The 24074-nt window shown below is 38.3% G+C and overlaps 1 protein-coding gene and 1 long non-coding RNA gene across 4 annotated transcripts in view; both read left to right on the plus strand.

Annotated features, from left to right (window-relative positions):
- Window positions 1-24074, plus strand: part of LSAMP (limbic system associated membrane protein) — a 652933-nt gene that overhangs the window by 215340 nt on the left and 413519 nt on the right. The gene's annotated exons all lie outside the window — the stretch shown is intronic.
- On the plus strand, window positions 4135-17068 carry LOC141409728 (uncharacterized). The gene is made up of 2 exons (XR_012431688.1): window positions 4135-10757; window positions 11690-17068. It is a non-coding gene; the product is annotated as an uncharacterized lncRNA (long non-coding RNA).

Below are 24074 nucleotides of genomic sequence, written 5' to 3' on the forward strand. Positions count from 1 at the left end.
GCTTCTGGTGATAAAATAGAGTAAACAGATGGCTTTATCCCTCTAGCAAAGATCAGCAATGAGATGAGAAGGAACCAAGGGTGTCAGAAAGAAAATTTTATTTGTTAGGATCACTTTCTAGTAGAAGTGAAATAAATGGCAATTTATCCAACTTTGATCTTGCTCTCCGTGGAATAGACAATCAGCTATTTTCAGAAACTGAGGAGACTATTATCTGAGGAAAGAACTTGACTATAAAGCATGAGAATGGCACAGCCCAGGACCTAAAGGTCAGGAGAAGAGGTGTGTTGGGGGTTGGGAGGGTAAGGAAATCATGGTTGCCGTTTTGTATAGCAGCTTACCAAGTTTCGGTGGGGGAGAATTAGAAATAGAATTTGGGAGAAACTTATTGATTATTCATTGGTTAAATCACTAATTTTCACCTGAGGAAAAGGAAGGTTTGAGGAGGTACCATGAAAAGCTTTCAGTTTGATTTTGAAAACCAGACAGAAAGATGCACAGAACATAAGCTGCAAAAAGAGCCAATGACAAGGCGTAGAGGTGAAAACGATGAGGTTTAAAGCTTTTCTTTTAGATGTTGGAAGATGATTTGTAAGATTATTTATTTGTAAAACTGATCATTATTTTAGTTAAAGAACCAAACATCAAAATATGAGAGCCCTTGGGGAACACTTTTTGCTAACATTTTCTTTAAATATTTTTAATTGCACAGAAAAAAACAACAACAATATACTAAATACCCAAATATTCAATTCCTAGGCTTAACAATTGCTATTATTTTGCCATATAATTGATATTTGATGATGCATTTTAGTCAATTAAAGATATCATATTTAACCCAAAGTAATCAAATTTTGAATGCCAACAAAGTGTATTTTTGTACATAGCCTCAATATCATATCACATCTAACACAAATAGCAATAATTTTGTTATCTGTAATAACGTTTACTATAAGGGCTATAATAGTTTCCTGGTGCTGCTATAACAAATTACCACATACTGGGTTGTTTAAAACAATAGTTTTGGAGGCTGAAGTCAACAGTCAAGGTATGGCAATGATGTGCTCCCTCTCATGGCTCCAGAGGGTAATCCTTCCTTTTCCTCTTGCAATTCTGGTAGCTCCCAGAATCCCTTGGCTTGTGGCAGTATACCTCCAATCTCAACCTCTGGTTTAAAATGTCCTTCTCTGCTATGTCTCTTTGTGTCTTCTCTTATAAAAATACCAGTCATTAAACTTAGGAACTGCCCTAAAACCAAGATGATCTCATCTCAAGATTCTTAACTACCTCTGCAAAGAACTTACATCCAAATAAAGTCATATTTATGGGTACAAGTTAGCACTTGCACATATCTTTTGTGGGGGCCACTAGTGAATCTACACATGGTCCATATTCAAATTTCCCCCAAATGTCCCTTAATATCCACTTTACAGCTGGTTTGCTGACATTCTTGTCAAATTCCTTATTTTATGAAACAAAATAAGTTATAATCTGAGAAAATCTGTCTCTGATCAATAAATCAAAATATGTAGAATCATTATTTAAGAAATATGTATTAAAACTAAGCTCTTGCTACAGGCAAGGCTTACTGTTCTAGGTGCTGGTCATATAGTGGTGAACAAAATAGAGAGTTACTTGGAAGATCATTCCAGGGCTGGTAGCACTATCACAGAGTAACATGACCTCACAAGTGTTGCTTCAAGCTGAATAAGCTCAAAAACTGTGACTTCCATGCAGGGATTTAAGATTGCCTATTCCATTGTACCTTTTGACAATATAAGCCTGACAAGCTTTTCTCTCAGGTGTCTAAATTTTTGTCATGTGTTATTTCATTAGTTTCGTGTTTACAGGCACTTTATAGACCAAAATGATAAATTATGAACTAGAACGTGAACAGGTTGTGAAGATATGCAGAAAAAAAAGGAAACATTTTTAGACCCAGAAAAATATATCCCCGTTATGTTTGTTTTTTTAAAAACACCAATCTTAGTTGCATTACCTAGTTCTGAGTTCTGTATCCTTCTGTCAGGTTCCATTGTAATCTGTCAGTGAGTTGAACAGCTATTCTAAAAGGAAAGGCAGCAACCAAGGATGAGTCTATGCGTTTTTAAAAAGGAAGTCCTTAGAAGCATGATTTTTAATATTGCTCACCTGTTTCTAGGATGTGTTATGCAAATGACTGAGTAAAGAAATCTTGTAAAATGCTTGAGGATTCTTGGGTGAAGGGTCTAATTAAATGAGCATTACTATTTTTATTATTTTCAGGGCATGGAGTACAATAATTATAGCTGGATAATATGAATAGTTGTTCATTGAAACGGCTAACATGGCAGCCTAGTAGGGAGGTTGTGATCTTGAACTTGTAAGCCTAGTTGAGTCATTAAGCAGCAGAGAGCACAATCTAATTAAATTTGACATACTCACATGCGGAATCAGACCCACAGGTAGTACTACAGCATGGAATTTCAGGAAAGATTTTTCTTTTTTTAAGAAAGTTCATTAGAAAGAGACTGAGGGGAAAAGTTTGAAACGAAAATTTATTAAATCAGCAAAGAAGCCACTTTAAAGTATTTCCCTGGAGGAAGAATTAGAGCTGTGAAAGTATCAGCAATTTCCAAAGGGTTATACAATCTTCTATATAGTTTGTATGCATAAAGGGTCAGACCTCAGGCAGCAACATTGTGGGACTGGAATCACCATGAACCTTAAGAAGACTCTCATGTAGTTAAATGCTGTCACTTTCAAACCTGTCATTAGGGAACTTGGCACTTTTTATCATTAAACAAATGTACTATAGTGTCAACATTAAATACCATCCTCAGAAGAATGACCTACAGTATCACCACTTTAATAAAAACTGTAAAGTTGTACATTTTCATATTTCTTTCAAATCTCTATATGAATACTGTTGAGATACTAGCATGCAAATTATTTTATGGTCTGTTTTTCTACTTAAAATGATAGTCTAAATATTTTCAGTAGTTTTCTTATTCTTGCATATTTTAAATCTAAGTGGCTTCATATTATTTGAATGAATTGATAAGCCACAACTAAATTTATCTCCTAATTTTGGACATTTAGAATAGTTCTAATTTTTGATTACTATAGCTACATTTGCAATTAATTTTTGACTGAGTAAAACAGTTCCTGGCATAATGTAAGTGCTCCTTTTTTTTTTTTTTTTTTTTTTTTTTTTTTTTTTTGAGATAGAGTCTCGCTGTGTCACCCAGGCTGGAGTGCAGTGGCGGGATCTCAGCTCACTGCAAGCTCTGCCTCCCGGATTTACACCATTCTCCTGGCTCAGCCTCCCGAGTAGCTGGGACTACAGGCGCCCGCCACGTCGCCCGGCCAGTTTTTTGTATTTTTTTTTAGTAGAGACGGGGTTTCACCGTGTTAGCCAGGATGGTCTCGATCTCCTGACCTCGTGATCCTCCCGTCTCGGCCTCCCAAAGTGCTGGGATTACAGGCTTGAGCCACCGTGCCCGGCAGAAGTGCTCAATACATATTTGATAAGGAACTAAATACAATTATTTTTGTCTTAGCTAGTATTGCTGAAAATGTCATTCTGATTTTGGAATTTCTATGACTTATTCAAAGGGTCATATACTATTACCGTGTCACCAAATTATATCTGTATTCTTTGGTCTCAACCTCTTAAGTATTTTTTATCTGTTAAACAAACGCTTAAAAATGCATCTAGGCTAAAAGTTCCTTAATTTGCTTGATTGGCATTGTGCCAATTATACTGCAGAATGCTTTACACCCTTTGTGCAGTTTATGTATTTTGAAAAGAGGATTTTTAGAAAAAAATCCACAGACATTTAAGTGATACTCAAAAATAAGGAGAAGATGAAAGGTGAGCAAAAAAGAGCAACAGACTCAAAGAAATTGTTCATTTCCTTCAGAGAGCCCACTCCTGGCTTCTATAAAATGGTACATGTTGACTTTTCCTCTCTTCCTTTCCCATGCCCCAACCTATACTTTCTGTTCACAGAGCAAAACTCTCAAACACAGCTCTTATTTTACAGACTTCACACCCAGACTGAAAGTTCAACCAACAAAATTACGAGTTTAAGCCTTTTTCCTCCCTCACATTTAAATCAGCAGATATAAAAATGTGTTCATGTCCTGAAGGGGACATTTTTTAAAAGTTTAAAATGAGCACCAAGTAAATAGTTATTAAAAAACAATTTCATCCATGGCAAGAAACTGTCAACCCATAGGATACAGCACTGTGGGCATTAAAAAAAAAAAAAGTATCTATTTTTTTTTTTTGAAGTCATAAAATAGGGATAACATCATAGGATATCTGAGCCAGAAGTCTTAGGAATCCCTTCCTTTTACACATGAAGAACAATGCCCATAGAGTTAACATGGTTCTCAAGATCTCAATTTGTTTGTGTTGGAGGAGGATTAGAACCCGGATCAGTGGGCTTGTATAACCCCATCTTTAGGGATCTTACTCCCAGAAAGAGAAGCAGCCCCCAATATCAAGTGATGGAGAATGGAGGTGAGTCCAATGGAGTGGGAGTGGCTTCTCAGAATCAGCTCATAAGAGATGCTTCATAATTGTCTTTTGAATAAATCCCCATGTGACCAAAAAGTCTTTTGAGAACAATAAACAGAAAAAGATCAGGACAATGTGTTTGCCATTCCTCACCTACACACACACACACACACACACACACACACACACACACACACACACTTCTTTTTGGGCTCATAGAATGTTGCACATAGAGATTTTCAATCTGTTCTCTGTAAAGTTAATTGTAAGTGTCCCTTGGCATCTCTCTAGGACAAGAGTGGGGATGGAAGTAGTAAGACACCAGGATCTTCACTGGTGCCTTAATCAGAACAGCTCTGCCAGAATATATTGCATATATCAATGGTATGTGTAAGAATCTGTGTTCATGAAGGCTCTACCTTTCTCACACCAAACAGAGAGTCTTTTCTAGACTTTTCTGTCTAGAAAGACACACACGGGCATGTATGCAAACACATGTCTTTGGAAATCACTGATCTAGACAATCTATCTCACTTTACAGACAAATGAGTGGAAGCTCATACAGGTGGAATGGCTGAATGACTTCCCTAGGTAGTTCAGAGTGGAGGTGGGAGAGTGGACAAGGCTGTAGCTTGGAATCCTGAGGTTCTTGGTCCACCACTTGCCTCCATGAGTTCATCACGTGTGTTAACTTAGGCAAGAGTTAACTTGCAGAGTCTCGATTTTCTTGTATACAAAATGGGGTTAATTGCATTTTTATGAAGGCCAATTTTAAGATAAAATGAAGCAGTATATGTAAACAAGTAGTTTGTATATTTTAAATATATGTTTCGGTTATATATATTGCTTCTTCTTTTCTTAGTCTCAGAACCAGACTGGAACCATGCTTCCTGAATCTGACTTAATTTTCTTTTGACTGCAGAATGGCTGCTTATTCTGGCCATGTCAACATTGTTCTCCTATCCACTGTGCTTGATTACAGCAGTAGATAAGTGGCCTCCAAATCCCTTATCTCATTCTTCCATTCCAGTTTGATCCTAAAACTCTTAAATGTATGATACTTGAGAATTCAAGATTGCTACATTGTACAACAAATCCTGACACCTGAAAGGAATAAGAAATTGGTATTTCAAACTATGTGCCATCTCTAATGCTTGGCAGCTGAAAATGTCCCTAAGTCCCAATAGTCACTTTCCCAATAACTGTTAAATTATCCTCTATTAAACATTTTTCCACTTATGGCTTCTTTTCTAACTTCAGCTCGCCCAGCCATCTAGGCTAAAAGTTCCTTAATTTGCTTGATTGGCATTGTGCCAATTATACTGCAGAATGCTTTACACCCTTTGTGCACTTTGTTCTTTTTAGAAGTATCTTGTGTGTGTGTGTCATATGCAAATGACAAGGCAAAATGGCAAGACACTTTATTAAAATGAATGTAGTTATAGTTTCTCCATGTCCTCACCAACCCTTATCTTTTGTTTCTTTTTTTATAATAGTTATTTTTAGAGGTGTCAGGTGACATCTCGTGTGTGTGTGTGTGTGTGTGTGTGTGTGTGTTTTGAGATGGGGTCTCACTCTGTCACCCAGGCAGGAGTGCAGTGGCACAATCTCAGCTCACTGCAACCTCTGCCTCCTGGGTTCAAGTGATCTCCTGCCTCAGCCTCCCAAGTAGATCCGAATAGCTGGGACTACTGGCATGCGCCACCACATTGGCTAATTTTTGTGTTTTTAGTAGAGACAGGACTTCACCATTTTCCCCAGGCTGGTCTCAAACTCCTGACCTCAGGTGATCCACCCATTTTGGCCTCCCAAAGTGCTGGGATTATAGACATGAGCAACCATCCCCGGCTCATTGTGCTTTTGATTTGCATTTCTCTGGTAATTAAAGATGATATATATATGCCATTTTTATGTCCTATTTGGAGAAATGTCTCTTCAGGTACCTAGCTCATTTTTAATTTTACCTTTAATTTCAGGTACCTAGCTCATTTTAGCTTATTTTTTTGAGTTCCATTAGTTCCTTATATATTTTGGATATTATCCCCTTATCAGGTATATGGTTTACAAATATTTTCTTCCAATCCATAGGTTGCCTTTTTGCTTCATTGATTATTTCCTTTGCTGTGCAGAAAGTTTTTAGTTTGATGTAGTCCAACTTCTTTACTTTTGTTTTTATTGTCTGGATTCTTGGTAAGGTGTTGATGGAAATGCAAAATGATGCAGCCACTATGAAAACCAGTATGGAGGTAATTCAAAAAATAAAACTGGAACTACCATATGATCCACAAATTGAATTATAGGTATATGTCCAAAATAAGTAAAATCAAGATCTCAAAGAGATATTAGTTAGCACTCCCATGTTCATTGCAGCACTATTCACAATACCCAAGCTGTGGAAACAAATTAAATGTCCATTAATAGATGAACAGATAAAGACAGTTTGGCATATGCACATACAATGGAATATTATTCAGCCTTTAAAAAGGAGATTCCACAATATGGTACAACATAGATGGGCCTTGATGATATTATGCTAAGGGAAATAAGCCAGTCACAGAGAGACAAATACTACATGATTCATTTATTTGAGGTATCTAAAATAATAAAATTCACAGAATCAAAGGGTGGTTGTTGCTAGGAATCAGAAGCAGGGGAAAATGGGGAACTACTAATCAATGTGTATAAAGTGTCAGTTAAGCAAGATTAATAAGCTTTAAAGATCTGTATTGTACTATATAATATCGTACTTATAGTAAGCAATAATATACACTTAAAATTTGTTAAGAGAATGGATCTCATGTTAAGTGTTCTTACCACAATGAAGCAGAAAAAGTATATGGTTCTTTTGTACTAGGGTTCAAAAGCAGAGGCATACGTTGTTACCAATAGAAAATTTGAACCCATTCAGAATACGTTGAAAAGCTGAGGACTGATTTCATGGCATTAAAAAGGAAAGCAGCCCAGCGCGGTGGTATGCAACTTCAGTCCTAGCTACTTGGGAGACTGCGGTGGGAGGATCAGGAGGATCACTTCAGCCCAGGAGTTTCAGGCTTCAGTGTGCTATGATCATGCCTGTGAATAGCCACTGAACTCCATCCAGGGCAATACGGCGACACTGTCAGCTCAATAAATAAATAAATAAATAAATAAATAAATAAATAAATAAATAAATAAAAGGAAGTGGCAGCCCATTTAGTAGAGAAACACCTGGAAATGCAAGGTTATCAGTGAGCTCCATACATTATTGGTGGGCACAGAGAAGTCCTCAATGTTGTACACTGGGAAGTAAATTTGGCTAATCTATATCAAAACTATTGACAGGTTGTGGGAGGGGATAATGGAAATTCAATGGTGGCAAGGAGTGGTTTAAGTTACACGGCAAATTTGTGAATATAGTAAATCCGGGGTTGCTGTACTTTCTAAAGCAGAATTCATCAGATAAAGCCTGTCACAATTTATTGCAAATCACAGGTAGTATACATAGGTAGTATGTTGATAATTGATCCGTTTTATTTCCTTCCGAGATTGATTACATCATTAGTTTGCATCTTCTTTCTCCTAAATCTAGTCTGTAAGTCTGACTTTCCAAATATCAAATGCTCCCTACTCTTCTTGGAAAATTACAGCGTGGAAGGAAGACTCCCCACTCCTTCTCTTTCTTCTCCCACCTGAACTCTTCAGAATTGTCTTTCATTCCTGAGTACTAAGACCACAGGATCCACAGCGCCCATATTTTTCAGCATCAACAGACTGCTGAGTAGCAACTTCACATGCTGAAAACGTTTAAGACTTGACATGCTTTATACCAAGTTTTAAAATGTGGTTCTTTTCACCTGAACCACATTGGGAATAAAAGCCTTCCTCAAATGCTCGCTGGATTATGGCCTGAGGTAGGAGCCCATCAAGAGTTCTCATGGTCCCCTCTACACCTCCTACCTCCGCAGTTATGCATATGTAAGCAGTGTGCTACAGAGATGGGGAACAAAAGTGTCAGGATCAAAAATACATGATTTTAAACATTAACCTGGGCAAATTACTTAATTTTTCAAATTCTCAGTTTCTCAGTCATAATTGAAGACACTAATATCTCCATAGAAACCATGTGTGAAATAAATAAGCAAATACTGTGCAAAATGTTTAGCACAGCAATTGGCACATGGGAACATTTTACAATAAGTGAAGAGAAAACTGCAATCCAATGTACTTCTTCTCGCAAGCCTGTAAAATGCCTCGAGGCAGAGACTATGTTTTAATATCTGTGCAGAACCTAGAAGACACTTGGTTAATTTGGAAGAAATGAATGCAAGAATGCGTGCATTTGTAAACAAACCATAAAACTGGATCTCAGATAATTAAATAACTTGTTCAAAGTTAGTCATTGTTAGAAAAGCTAGAATTTGAGTCCAGATATATTTTAATTTATGTTGCCAGTCACTCCTCTACAACGTGAATGCTGTCTTCAGTTTCTTTAGTTTGTGGATGGTTAGCTTTTGCATAAAGCATGATCCCTTAAGCTCTACAGGCTTGGTGATGAAAACAGCCATAAATCCTTGGGACTTGATATTAAAGCATTTTGGCTCAATTACCTGCATGAATTTATCTGTTTGGTGAAGGTGTGGGCTCATACCAAAACAGCCACCAGCAGTGACAATTAATCTCCTGAGTCTTAATTAAAACAGCCTTTGGAGAATACAACTGCCTCAGAATGTGCCAGAAATCTCATTTGAAAGCTTCCTGATTGTGATATTTCCAATGTCATCTTGCAGATTCAAGAAACTTTGGTGTTTGGAATAAGCTTAGAATAAGAACAGCCTCAGTTTAAGCGCTTATCTTAACCACCAAACCATCTGTTCTTCTTCCATCATGGTTCTGAACAGTACATAAGAACAAGCATTCCCCTTCCTGTCCCATTTTGCATCTGAGCACGATCTATTTCCAAAGTAGTTTATCTCTCTCCTTTCCCCATCAAGTAAAGCAGAAACTAGCTGTGAATATTTCAACAGAACTGCAAGAATTTCCACCCCTTTTTAATACTACCTCTCTAACACTTCTTCCTAAATCTCCTGTTTTAAACTCATAGTTATTTCAGTGAAGATGTTGATTTTTTTTCACTATTCACATCTAATTCATTACTATGCCTGCTAATTTTTTTCCTAAACAGTTTTTTGTGTCTCCCACTTCCTATTCACTTCATGCATTATATTATTATAATTTTTTTTTCTCATTCTTTGCTTCTGGATCCTCCCATGCCCATACCATCATACAAGATATAAGAGTAAATCGTTTTAAATGCTAGTAGTACTTTCAGGAAAAAATAGGCTAATTTGATCAATTACAAGATGTACACTGCTCAGAACAAGGATGGTTAAAGTCATTTTTCTTCTCTGTCCTTATCAGAGCATACCTAGGGTAGCATGTTCAATTCTGGCACATCAAGAACATCAACAGACTGAAGAGGACCCATTACAGAGTGGTCCAGACAGCGATGGGCCTGGAAATCATGGGAGATGAGGGACAAGTGAAAAACCTTGAGGAACTTCTTTGGAAAATAAAAAGGTTAAAAGAAGACATGACTAGAATATAAACTAAGATTTAAAGGGATATCACGTAGTAAGAGGCTTAAACTTAGTTTCTGTCACTTTCATGAAATCATGAATCACACTGGAAACTATGGATAGGTGGATTTCAGATTCATCTAAGAACATTACTTAATGTTTAGAGCATATAAAAGAGAATGTGCACCTTTGTGATACAATGACTTTTCTGTTCAAGGAGCTGTTGCATGGTTACTTACTCCAAATTTGGTAAACAATGTTAATGTGTTGGTAAGAGAAATAGACCACATGACCTTGGAATCCTTTACAATGATGAATAATTGTGTTTCTACAATCATCCAAGCATGTTATTCACTGCCAATTTCTTTGTGCCTCTGTTTTGCTTTAATCAACTCTCTTATCCCCGCCTACCATGGTGTATCCTGATTATTGTGCCATTGTACATCCATACCCAACTTTGGGCAATTCATCCCTATCATCTCCCTCAAAATCAACTCAAGGAGTCTTCTCTAATTAAATGCATCTCTCTGATTGCTTGGCAGCTAATTAAAGTTTAGGGTAAGATTCTGCAACAAATATCTCAGAAAATCAGGCAGACAAAAACTGGTGGCTGAAATGCAATAGAAGTTCATTTCTCTCAAGTAAAGGTTCAGAAGTAGGCGGTCTTGAAGAAGGTACTTTTGCATTTTCAATAAGTGGCCTCCACCTCTGGGACCTAGGCAGCTGTTTTTTCTCTCCTTCTTGCAGCAGTGGGCCAAAAAAAAAAAAAAAAAAAAAATGTACTGAGGCATTGAGTGCTCAATACTTTAAAGAGCAAAGTTGGAAGTGGCAGATATCACTTGCACTCACATTGAATTAGCCAGAAATCGGTCTCATGTTTATACCCAACTGCAAAGAACGCAGGGAAATAGGGTCCTACCTGAGTGACTAAGGACCAGCTAAGACTTCATCACAGATGGAAGGGAGAATGAATATTGAAGAGCATATCACAGTTGGCCAGAGCACACTTCAGCAATTTATTCCTTTATTTGTTGCATTTCAATTTCCTTATTGTGATGGCACGTTTCATAAGCATTTTGAGAATAAGAACAATGTCTTCTCTTTTTGGTCCATCCATCCCCAATGTATCCAGTGTAGTGTTCTAGTATGTATGTATGTACATACTGAGTTCTTAATAATGTTTATGGAATTAATAGATAACCCAAAGTATCATTTTAAAGTCCAATTAGTATTTCCTGGAGAAGGTGCTGATTTTGTTAACTTCCAGTCCTTCTAAGACTTTTAAAAAATATTTATTCACAGTTCATTGAAATTTATTATTTCTCCTCTTCCCATTACTCTCTTTACCACTTAGAGATGACCCCGTCATACCTTCCCCCTGATGGCTCCTTCATATATTTTAAAGGACCCATTCTGGCTGGTTGCGGTGACTCACACCTGTAATTCCAACACTTTGGGAGGCTGAGGCAGGCAGATCACTTGAGGTCAGGAATTCGAGACGAGCCTGGCCAACATAGTGAAACCCCATCTCTCCTAAAACTACAAAAATTAGCCATGTGTGGTGGTGGGCACCTGTATTCCCAGCTACTCGGGAGGCTGAGGCAGGAGAATTGCTTGAACCCTGGAGGTGGAGGTTGCAGTCAGCCAGGATTGCACCACTGCACTGCACTCTAGCCTGGGTGACAGAGTGCGACTGTGTCTAAAAAAAAAAAAAGGACCCATTTTTATTCTTTATTTGAGGACTCATATTTTAAACAGAAAACTCAGGGCCTTGTGCCACAGGATATAACCTGATTCCTGGCTTTTTAGCAGGGAAACATTTTCTCATAGAGAGGTCAGCAATGCACTTTCACTCTGGGCTGGAGAGTTATAGAGCATTTTGTAATATGATCAATTCTTTGAACAGGACCTGACCTACAGAGCTGAGCTTAATATACACATTAGCTGAAATAATGATACGCTTTTTAGAAAGCAAACAACTTTATTTTGAGTCATAATTTGCCATTAAATTCCATTAAAATTTAGCTGTGAATTTATATCTTGAAAATTTGTAGCCCCTGGTTAATAATGTTGACATTTGCTTTTTTCAGTATGAGATGTGTGTGCTTTTAAATATCCCATAAATTTTTTAAAAATCATTTTATTGTGATAAGAACACTTAACATGTGATATCTTTCAACAGATTTTTAGGTGTACAATACATTATCCTTTACTATAGGTACAGTACTGTACAGCAGATCTCTAGAGCTGATTCATCTTGCTCAACTGAAACTTCATGCCCATTAGTTAGTAACTCTTAATTTCTCCTTGCCACTAGCCCTTGGCATCCATCATTTCACTTTCAGATTCTTTAAGTTTGATTATTTTAGATACCTTATATAAGTGGAATCATGCATTACTTGTCCATCTGCCTGGCTTATTTCACTTAGCATAGTGTCCTCAAGATCCATCCATGTTGTACCATATTGCAGAATCTCCTCTTTCAAGGCTGAATAGTATTCCATTGTATGTATGCATACCACATTACTTTTATCCATTTATCTATCAATGTATATTCAGTTTGTTTCCACATGCTGTCTATTTAGTTTGTTTCCACATGTTGGCTATTGAGTTTCATAATAAACATGAAAATGCAAGTATCACCTGAAGATCCTGATTTCAACTTGTATTAGTTCATTTTCATGCTGCTGATAAAGACACACCCAAGACTGGGCAATTTACAAAAGAAAGAGGTTTAGTGGACTTACAATTCCACAGGGCTTGGGAGGCCTAACAATCATGGCAGAAGGCTAGGAGGGGAGCAAGTCACATCTTTCATGGATAGCAGCAGGCAAAGAAAGAGCTTGTGCTGGGGAGCTCCTCTTTATAAAACCATCAGATCTCATAGACTTATTCACTATTACAAGACCAGCACAGGAAAGCCTGCTCCCATGATTCAATTACCTCCCGCTATGTTCCTCCTACAACATATGGGAATTCAATATGAGATTCGGGTGGGGACACAGCCAAACCATATCACAACTCAAAATGATAAAGCTGCTATGGAAAACGGTAGGGTATTTTCATAAAAAATTAAAAATGGAACTATCATATCATGCAGTTATCCCACCTCTGGGTGTTTATTTATAAATATTATAAGAGCAAAATTGGTCATGGACAGTGAAACTTCAGGATCTTTGAATATAGTTTTAAAAATACACACAGTACAAAGTGACCCACTGCAAAACCTTATGTTACTGGAACTTCTTACTTACTGATGAGACTTAAAGTCTTTACATTTTTACTCAGATTACACCTTTACTGCAGTAAAATAGTACAACTTTGTACTTACAGAGACAAATAAATCAGATTCCCTGTTGTCTACTGTTCCCATCCCCCTTGCAGCATTCTTCCCAAGTAGTTGGGTGAGAGTGTAACCCTATGTACATACATAAAGTAACCCTATGTTATACTCTCACCCAACTGCTTGGGAAGAATGCCATAAGGAACTAGCACTTAAATAAACTTATAACTCCAAAACAACTTTTGATGATTTTTATAAACTTTCTACATTAGATGGTCATTAAATGCTTAAATAAACATTTTTAGTATCTGATCAACTCAGAAGGGTGTCTTTGAAGATAATTTTACTTCTGTAGTTTTTTTTTTTTTGAATTTTTATTTTATCTCTAAACAAAATTCTTTAAATTAAATCTCAGCTTTAACAGGGTAAATGGTAAAAATGAAATTGCAAAGTGAATATTCTCAGAAGAATGTCAATCTTCATAGACTAATTTCTCAATTACTTCCTTCTCTATTCTGTTTAAAATTGGCTTTTCCACTTAATCTGATCTTTACCAGGAAACATTATGATATTGCCATAAATGAAAAACAAAACAAAAAAAGAAACCTTCACTTTTCGCATCTTTAAATTTGTTCAGGGAGTAATTTATTACTCCTGAATCACTTGGCACCTAGAACTGAACTTTGTGCATCTTTCCAATTGGATGATCATAAGCATTCTCTCAATCCCAACTCCATTTATTTGATATCACACCACACATGGTTCATTATTCTCCAGAAGTACTAGGCTGTGAATTGCCTCATGGCTGCTCAGCAAACTGTGTCAAGCAATAAATTTCTGTGTCACTGGATTGGGTAAAAGCCTCCTTCTTTAGCACTCTTTTCATAGTCTTTATCACAAGAAGAACCCAATTGTAACCCGACCTCTCTCTTCTGTTACATGTATGGGAGTACAGTCAGAATACTGACACAAGCTTTAACCCATGGAACCAACGTCTCCTGCTATCATCTATCTGCTGGCCCTCCCTCACATTTTGTTTTTATCTGAACCTAAGGACTAGAAGATGGCATAGTCCTCATTAGATCAGAAGTGATATAGGCTTCTTCCTTTGTGATGATAAGGTCTAACCCAAAATTACTTTTCATTGTTTTTGCCAGATGGACTAGTTCTTCTAAGTTCAGGGCCCAAATATGGAATGTCTAATAAGAGCTCAATCACATACATGTAAAATCAGCATATTGCTGCCTATTAATATATTTAAGCTGTAGGTAATGGATCTGCCCACCTTATCCTCCTTTTGGTTTCTCAGTATTCACTTTGGACCCCCTAAAATTTCTTGCCTTTCCCATATTTCTGTATTTACAGAGTGCAAACCCAATTAGCTTAATAGAGTCTTGGTTATTGCTTTATTATTTATTACTTTTTTAAAATTAAATAATTGTTTATATTAATGGTGTACAACATGATGCTTTGACATGTATACATTTTTGAATGGCTCAATTATACTAATTAACATATGCATTACCTCACACATTTATCATTTATTTGTGGAGAGAACACTTAAGATCTACTCTCTTAGCAATTCTCAAGTATACAATACATTGTTATGAACTATAGTCATCATATTATAAAATAGGTATCTTAGATTTATTCTTGCTGTCTAAATGCAATTTTGTATCCTTTGACCAACATCTTGCCAATCCTTCCCCTTCCTCCCATCCCTGGTAACCATCATTCTTCCTTCTGCTTCTATGAGTTTAGCATTTTTTAGATTTTACATATAAGTGAGATCATGTGTTATTTGTCTTTCTGTGACTGACTGATTTTATTTAACAGAATGTCCTCCAGGTTCATCCATGTTACTGTTAATGTCAGGACTTGTTTTTGTTGTTGTTGTTGTTTTTAAGGTTGAGTAGTATTCCATTGTGTGTATGTACTATATTTTCTTTATCCATTCATCTGTTGATAGACCTATAGGTTGAATCTATATCTTATCTATTTTGAACAGAGGTGCAATGAACATAGAAACTAGATATCTCTTTGACATACTGACTTCATTTCCTTTGTAGTTACCACTGTTTTATTATCTGTCTCTGACTTTTCATTGTTATTTACTTGCTCTACTTCAGCTCTATATTGCTGTATTTGTGTTTCCATATCATCATCCTTGTATTCGTGTTCTCTAAAGGGACACAACTAATAGGATATATGTATAAATGAAGGGGAGTTTATTAGGAGAATTGACTCACACAATCACAAAGTGAAGTCCCACAATAAGCTGTCTGCAAGCTGAGGAGCCAGGAAGCCCGTCCGAGTCCCCAAACCTCAAAAGTAGGGAAGCTGACGATGCAGCCCTCAGTCTGTGGCCAAAGGCCTGAGAGCTCCTGGCAAATCACTGGTGTAAGTTCAAGAGTCCAAAAGCTGAAGAACTTGGAGTCTGATGTTCAAGGCAGGAAGCATTCAGCACAGGAGAAAGATGGAGGCCGGAAGACTCAGCAAGCCTGCTCTGCCATCTTCTCCTGGCTGCTTTATTCAAGCCATGCTGGCAGCTGATTAGATGGTGCCCACCCAGATTGAGGATGGATCTGCCTCTCCAAACCCACTAATTCAAATGTTAAACTCCTTTGGCAACACCCTCACAGACACACCCAGGAACAATACTTGCATCCTTCAATTCAATCAAGTTGATACTCAATATTAACCATCAAAATCATCATCATCATCATCATTACCATCATCAACAGCATCACAAATGAAACATGAGACACCAATGCCAAAGGAACATTATTTATTTGTAAACAGGTTCCTATTGAATGAACAATTTTAAAAATACAAAATCCCAGTCGGGCTTGGTGACTCACGCCTGTAATCCCAGCACTTTGGGAGGCCGAGGCGGGAGGATCATGAGGGCAAGAGATGGTGACCATCTTGGCTAACATGGTGAAACCCCGTCTCTACTAAATATACCAAAAAAAAAAAAAATTAGCTGGGCGCAGTGGCGGGCGCCAGTAGTCCCAGCTACTAGGGAGGCTGAGGCAGGAGAATGGCGTGAACCCAGGAGGTGGAGCTTGCACTGAACCGAGATCTCACCACTGCACTCAAGCTTGGGTGACAGAGCGAGACACCGTCTCAAAAAAAAAAAAAAAAAAAAAAAATCCCAAAATGTGTTTGTTCAATCTGAGACCCTAGACTAAAGATGAAATACCAGCCACGTCGTTGATCACTGTTTGCTTTTGGGCTCCACCTTAACTCATCTTAGTTCCCTGACATCAAAGCCCCTCTTATTCTTCCAACATACAAACATACACACATACTGAAACCACAGTGTACACAAGACACATCAGTTTGAACCTTACTGGCTTCCATAATCCAGCATATTCAAAAAGATTGGAAAACTATATGCATAGGAACAAACTAAATTATTTCAAAAGCTCACAAACTTCTAAAAATATAGAAATTTGAGAAAATGTGTATATAAAAAATTGAGAAAAGACATTTAATCAAATTGTATATGTATTCATGGTAAAAACATTTTGTATGTTAGAACTGAAGGGAACTTCTTGACCTCATAAAGGAAATCTACGGAAGAGAACATAATGAAATACCTAATGGTGAAATTAAATATTGCCTTGGCTATCAGGAATAAGACAACCGTGCTCAATATGACAACATACTGCTGAAAGCTTCATAGCCAGCTCAGCAAGACAGGAAAGGAAAATAAAAGACATGAAGATTGGAAAGCAAGAAATAAAGCTCTTATTATTTGTAGAAAACATGATTCTCTAAAACTAGAGGATTTAAACACTCTTAGAACCTCTAAAATAGTTTTAAAGAGTAGTTAGACACAAAATCAATACACAAAAATCAATCGTGTTTGTATACTTCAGCAGCAAAGAACACAATTCTATGTGTCTTTTCCTCTGTAACTTTAGTGGTGCTTCCCCATAATGATTAAGGGCTTGAATACTTAATTTGCAGAGGTGGGAACTTCCAGACCAAAAGGCAAGGAGGCAGCATACTAGGGCAGTTTATTGAATAGTAGGAAAGGCTCCCTGGAGCAGGAGTTACTGGAATTAGTGTTGAATATACTTAGGAATGAGCCAAAAAAAGGGTGTTTGGGTGTGGTGACTCCCACTTGTAATCCCAGCGTTTAGGGAGGCTGAGTTGGGAGGATCACTTGAGCCCCGAAGTTCTAGACCAGTCTGGACAACAAAGTGGGACTCCTTCAGCTGTGTGTGGTGGCTCACATCTGCAGTCCTAGCTGCTTGGGAGGCTGAGATGGAACAATAATTTGAACCTGGGAGGTAGAGGCTGCAGTGAGCTATGATCACACCACTGCATACCAGCCTGGGTGAGGGAGCGAAACCCTGTCTCAAAAAAAAGAGAAGGGAACAAAGTGTGTGGGCTGGGCACAGTGACTCACACTTGTAATCCCAGCACTTTGGGAGGCTGAGGTGGGCAGATCACTCAAGGTCAGGAGTTAAAGATCAGCCTGGCCAACATGGTGAAACCCCGTCTCCACTAAAAATCCAAAAATTAGCCAGTTGTGGTGGCATTTGCCTGTATTCTCAACTACTCAGGAGGCTGAGGCACGAGAATCACTTGAACCTGGGAGGTGGAGGTTGCAGTGAGCTGATACTGCACCACAACACTTCAGCCTGGGCAACAGAGCAAGACTCTGCCAAAAGAAAAGAAAAGAAAAGAGAGGAGAGGAGAGGAAAGGACGGGAGAGGAGAGGAGAGGAGAGGAGTGTGGACGGGTGGGACAAGGGTAGTCATGACTGAAGTAGGCAAACCTGGAATCGTAAGGGTCAGAGAATAAATCAGAGACCACCGGGGAAGAGGGAATTTATGAACTTGTCAAGAAACACCACTACGTATACTCGGCTGAGGGGGAAACATTAGGGTTTTCTAAGTGATAGAATGGAAAACACTAGCGGTGTTTGTGCCAGTTAAATATGAAAAGGTAGCACCCTTGAGAGGGCTGAATGAATCTATTGATCTCTCCACAGCTGATTAAAATAACTTCCACTTTTCATTGGTCAGAAAAGAGTCTTCAGTTAGGTCCAGTCACGGTGTTAATATTGAGGGGAAAAGAGTCATTCAAAGTCCATGGTACTTGAAGAGCTTCAGTAGGTTATATGAGTGGCTATGAAACACAGCATTCAGTTTCTATGTCTCCTGGACAGGAGCCTTAGTAAGTAGATCATTCTCCTTTTACAGAAGTAATAATGCAGGGTGTCTGGATCTGGATTTGAGGCTTTTAAGGGGTCCATTCACCTGTAGGCAGCAAGGAGTCCAAAATACTCTGAGAGAGAATGGCACAGACAGAATTCTGCTGTGGCAACTGGGGCACTCTGCCAGTCATGCACAGGAGGCTCCTGATGGGAGTGGACTATCCATGACTCTTCCAAAGAGATACCAATTTAATTTTTTAAAAAGACACTAAAGGCACAAGGGTGACTAGGACACTGTCCCTGACTTCCCAAGCAGTGTTAACATTTTGGGTGTTTGGATGAGCTTGGTGTAAAGGGGAAAGGCTGTGTTTAAATCTGTACTGGCTGATGCTGCCTGAGCTTTACCAGGGCCTGAAGTAGGCCCTGCTAGGAATGGCAATTAACAGTCTGGGCACATGGGCACATGCTAGGAGCCAATGCATGCAAATGAAAAACAAACAAACCTGAAGGTGGGATGGGGAGAAGGAGGTACAGCGGGGAGGGACTGGGAGCGGATGAAACAGCTAACCCACCCATCCGATGAATTCTCCTCTGCTCTCATTTCCAAACTGCACAGGGTTGGCTAAGCGTGCTCCTCACTTGTTAATCTCCTTTTTGCATCCCTGTTTTTGTGGCTGTCAGAGCTCCATATTATGCAAATTGGGCTTAAGCAATTAAGGCAATAATGTTTCCCTTGAAGAGTTTGACAAGGTGGTGGGAGCTTGGGATGAGTTTTGCAGACAGGAGCCTGGATGCTTATTTACCTACAAATAGAAGAGAACAAGAAAGGGGAAAACACTGCAGCATCAAGCTTACCTGAGCTGGGCTGCTACTTTCTCTTGCTTTTTATTTGGTTGCTTCATAGGAGAACAAAAGGTCACTCCATGGCATTAGTGGGTGGTAAATTTAGAACAAATGAACACTTTTCACAAGATGTAGCTTTAACCTGTTGAAGTCACAGCTGCAGAGGTCACTGAACCAAACTCGCTGACAGGGTTTTAAAGGGAACTGGGGGATTTCGTGACAAATGATACTTGAAGCCACTGGGGGCTGTGTGTCTCCTGTTTGGGGTCATGAGCTGATTGTCTCAAAGCTAGAGAGAAGCAAGTCCAGCAAGCTAGACTTTCTCTTTGATAAACTGAATTGCACAGTAGATGAGAATGTCACAGCTACCTGACTCTGAAAAATCCACTGTTATTAGGAAAACAGATAGGATGTATCAGACTCTTAATTGGGAATGGCACATTCCACATTTCTGTACTTAGGGAACAATATCCAGATGATACCATCCTCAACCTGAGCATGTGGCTGGACAACCACCTCTTATAGCTTGCCAGTTATTATTCCTCCTCTCCCAGTAGTGTGGCTGAAGCTTCCTGAAATCTCAGAGTAACTATAGAAAATGGTGCCCTCTCTTCTGTTAGCATTTAGTATGAACTGTTCAACCTCTTATTAGTTGATCAACAAGTTGTTAGGAAATTCCTGCTGTACATGTAGCTGTGTGTGTGTGTGTGTGTGTGTGTGTGTGTGTGTGTGTGTCTGTGTGTAAAGTTAGACTGAAAAACAGTAAAACTATAAGGTACCTTTCTCCCCATTTTTTTGATAATTCTATTACCATAGCCTTCATTCCAAGCTCCTTCTACATTCCTTTCCAGTTTCCCTCACCTGCAAATATTTATCATTTTTCAAGCATTTTTAAGCTTCTCTCTTCCTAAAATTCCAGATCTGCCACCCAATATTAACATCTATATATTCACCTTTCCTTCATTTTCTAAATTTATCCATGTATAGTCACTGGTTGCCACAACCACCTTCTCCCTTTCATAAACTCATCAAAGAACCAAATTCTGACCTCTCTCCTCTGACATTTTTTTATAAATCCTACAATTAAATATTATTTGCTTAATCTAATAATAGAGTCCTTCTTCTAATCTCACTCTACTTGACTGCTTTCTAACATTTCATACTGTTCATCTTCTGGAAATTCTGTCTTGTCTTCATTCTACTTCTAGCCTACACATTTGCCTGATAATGCCTGTCTCGCTCACTTATTTGCTCACTCATTTATTTATCCTAGCAGACTAGGTGCTAAGACTAGTGCTTAGATTTCTACTCTGTGCTAAGAACTGAGATATGTTCTGGGATCACAAAATTGAATAAGACACAGTCCCATTCTTAGACACTTTACTTCAGTGGGGATAAAATAAAAGCAAATGAACTAACATAATATTGTGGTCAAGTATAATACTAGTGTAAAAGAGGTAAGATTGAAGGCAGAAAGAAAGAACACCTAACTGTTGGGATTTCATATCAGGAAAGACATCCTGGAAGAAGTGTTAACTGAACTGAGTTTCAAAGTTTTAAGAAATAGTTAACCATGTATTTCTGAACAATAGGTGTTGACTAAGCTTTCCTATTCAGTCTTCTTCCCACCCAGCGCCAAACTTCCTTATAAATTTTTCCTTAAAAAAAAATTGATGATTCACAAGCAAATTATCTCAACCCTAATTTTTCTACTGAGTTCTGATTTTCTATTTTTATTTATTTTATTTCATTTTATTTTTGAGACAAGGCCTTGCTCTGTCACACAGGCTATAGTGCAGTGACACGATCATGGCTCACTGCAGCCTGGACCTCCCAGGCTCAAGTGATTCTCCTGCCATAGCCTCCTGAGTAGGTGCAACGACAGGCATGCACCATCATGCCCAGCTAATTTTATATATACACACACACACACACACACACACACACACACACACACACACACATACATATATACACACACACACACACACACACACACACACACATATATATATATTTGTGGAAATGGGGTCTTCCTGTGTTGCCCAGGCTGGTCGTGAACTTCGGAGCTCAAGTGACCCTCCTGCCTCAGACTCCCAAAGTGCTGGGATTCCAGGCATGAGACACTGTGCCCAGTCCAGTTCTCATTTTCTTTTCATTTCTTTTCTTTTCTTTTTTTTTTTTTGAGACGGAGTCTCGCTCTGTCGCCCAGGCTGGAGTGCAGTGGCGCGATCTTGGCTCACCGCAAGCTCCGCCTCCCGGGTTCTCGCCATTCTCCTGCCTCAGCTTCCCGAGTAGCTGGGACTACAGGTGCCCGCCACCGCACTCGGCTAATTTTTTGTATTTTTTTAGTAGAGACGGGGTTTCACCGTGTTAGCCAGGATGGTCTCAATCTCCTGACCTCGTGATCCGCCCGCCTTGGCCTCCCACAGTGCTGGGATTACAGGCGTGAGCGACCACGCCCGGCCGAGTTCTGAATTGCTAATAGAAATTTCCTTCTCTAAATAGCAAAACTAAACATCACTCCCACCCAGAAATCTTTTTTGTTGGAGTACTCAATCTCAGTTCATAATAAACTCTTTCATCATTCACTAACACTTGAAACTGTGGAGGCATTTTGAGGTTCTCATTCTTCTCCCTTAACCTACATAACACATTAGTCACCAACTACTGGAGATTCTATCTCCGAAAGGAACATCAAATCTATTTTCTCCTTTTTATCCCTGTAAACTGTGGTCTTCACCATTTCTCACTATGAACAGTAGCAACTTCCCATCTGATTTCTTACAGAAATGCTCACAAAAGAAAGTTCATGCATTTTTAGCATATCATTCTGCCCTTATCTTTTCAACCTCATCTTTCTTCATTTTTTTATTCCAACTTTGCACATCATTCACAACGAATGGCTCTTGCTTACCTGAATAAGATATGTCTATATCTCCATGCCATTTCTCATTCTGCAGTAACCTGCCTGCCTTTCTTTGACTGGTGAAATTGGATTTATCCTTTATGTTCCAGCTTAAATATCATATATATTTATATCTATATATCAATATCTATATAAACAATACTATACATCCTATTATAATAAAGTTGTCCATAAATGTATTTGCCCACTACTGAACTGTATATCATTGGAAACAAGGATTGGATCTCGTACTAGTGCTCAGTAGATGCCCAGCAAACACATCTGTAAAATAAAAATTTGGATCCCTGACTGTCAGTTTCCCAGTATTCTTCTGCAGAACCAGAGATTCTCATTATTAAGAATAATTTGAAATAGATGACTTGATACTGAAATAGAAAAATTAAGATTATAATGGCAAGAAAATACAGCAATTCAAAATGACTGAGTTAGAAAATGTGCTGCCCTACCTAGAAAGTGAAATAAGGAAGACATTGAAGAGTTGGCACACTGCTTTAAGCAATTTTTAACTTAATATGCTGAGTCTGTAGAGTTGTAACTTATCCAATCTAGCTGAGTAAGGTGAGTTTGTATACTTCAAACTAGTTTGTAAACCATGATTGCCTGCACTATAGTTTTAAAAAAAGATGATGTTGTCTGCATCTTGAAGCAGCTGGCTCCATCTGAGTTTTGGAGGTGAGACATTTGGAAGGAGAAGTGGCAAGGACAAAGTTATACGTTTCAGGCCTATAGTCTGCACTCGTGCAGTTCTTCTTTCTCTCTCCTAAACTTATCCTGGAAAGAGAGGACAGAGAAAGGTTACAACAGGGAGTGGGTGACAGAACGTAGACAAAGTGAGTGTGTGTGTGTGTGTGTGTGTGTGTGTGTGTGTGTGTGTGTCAGAGTGGCAGTTACTTTTGTTTTAGGCCTCGCTAGGGGACCCCCATTTTATCAGAGACTGCTGATACAAAGTACTTGTTATTTGGAAGCGAATCATTGAATGGCTTCTAGTCTGCCCTTTCATTTAATGGACCTTTTGGGAGGTACAGACAGTTTGGGCTCAAGATGAAGGGAATAACGAATGAGAGACATAGCAATGAAAAACCCAGTCAATGGATGCTCTCAGGAGTTATTCTGCAGAAGCAGGCATACAGGAGTGGAAACCCAAGAAGGATGTGAGATCCTGAATGAAGGAGTGCCTGGCGGGAGGGTAATCCAAAGGAAAAGGTTCCGGAAAGTATAATGAATGAAATACTGGGGAGCAAAGTGAGACTGATACACTTCAGCACTTTAAAATTTTGCCCATAACAGGAACTAGCTTTATATTTTGACTGCACATGATAAGGCAGGTTTCTAGGAGGAAATAATTTCTGCTACTTTTTAAAATCTAAATTATTTCTCTGACCTCTTTTTCCCTACAGTTTTCATATAAAATTGAAGTTTTATCCTGGCAATGAATAGCTCAAATAAAAATCCCTGGATAATGAACAGTATAGCTTAGATAGTATATTGGGGAGAAATAAAATCAATACTATTACTAATTATGATCTACTTGAGATAGGATTCTCAAATGTTTCCATCTGACCACTGGTAAATTCACGTGACATGAGTGAGTTTAGTAGAATTCTCATTAGTTGTGTCAAAAAATATATATTGATAGTTGGACATTGTATTAGGTTCTGTGAATAAAAAGATGAATAAAATAATTAATATTATTATCCAATGTTTATAGAAGACTTAATAGAGCCAGGAATTATTCTAGTTGCTATAATGAAATGAAGCCTGACATCACTCTAACTAAGGAT

This window comes from Macaca fascicularis, chromosome 2, assembly GCF_037993035.2.
Source record: "Macaca fascicularis isolate 582-1 chromosome 2, T2T-MFA8v1.1".
NCBI lineage: Eukaryota > Metazoa > Chordata > Mammalia > Primates > Cercopithecidae > Macaca > Macaca fascicularis.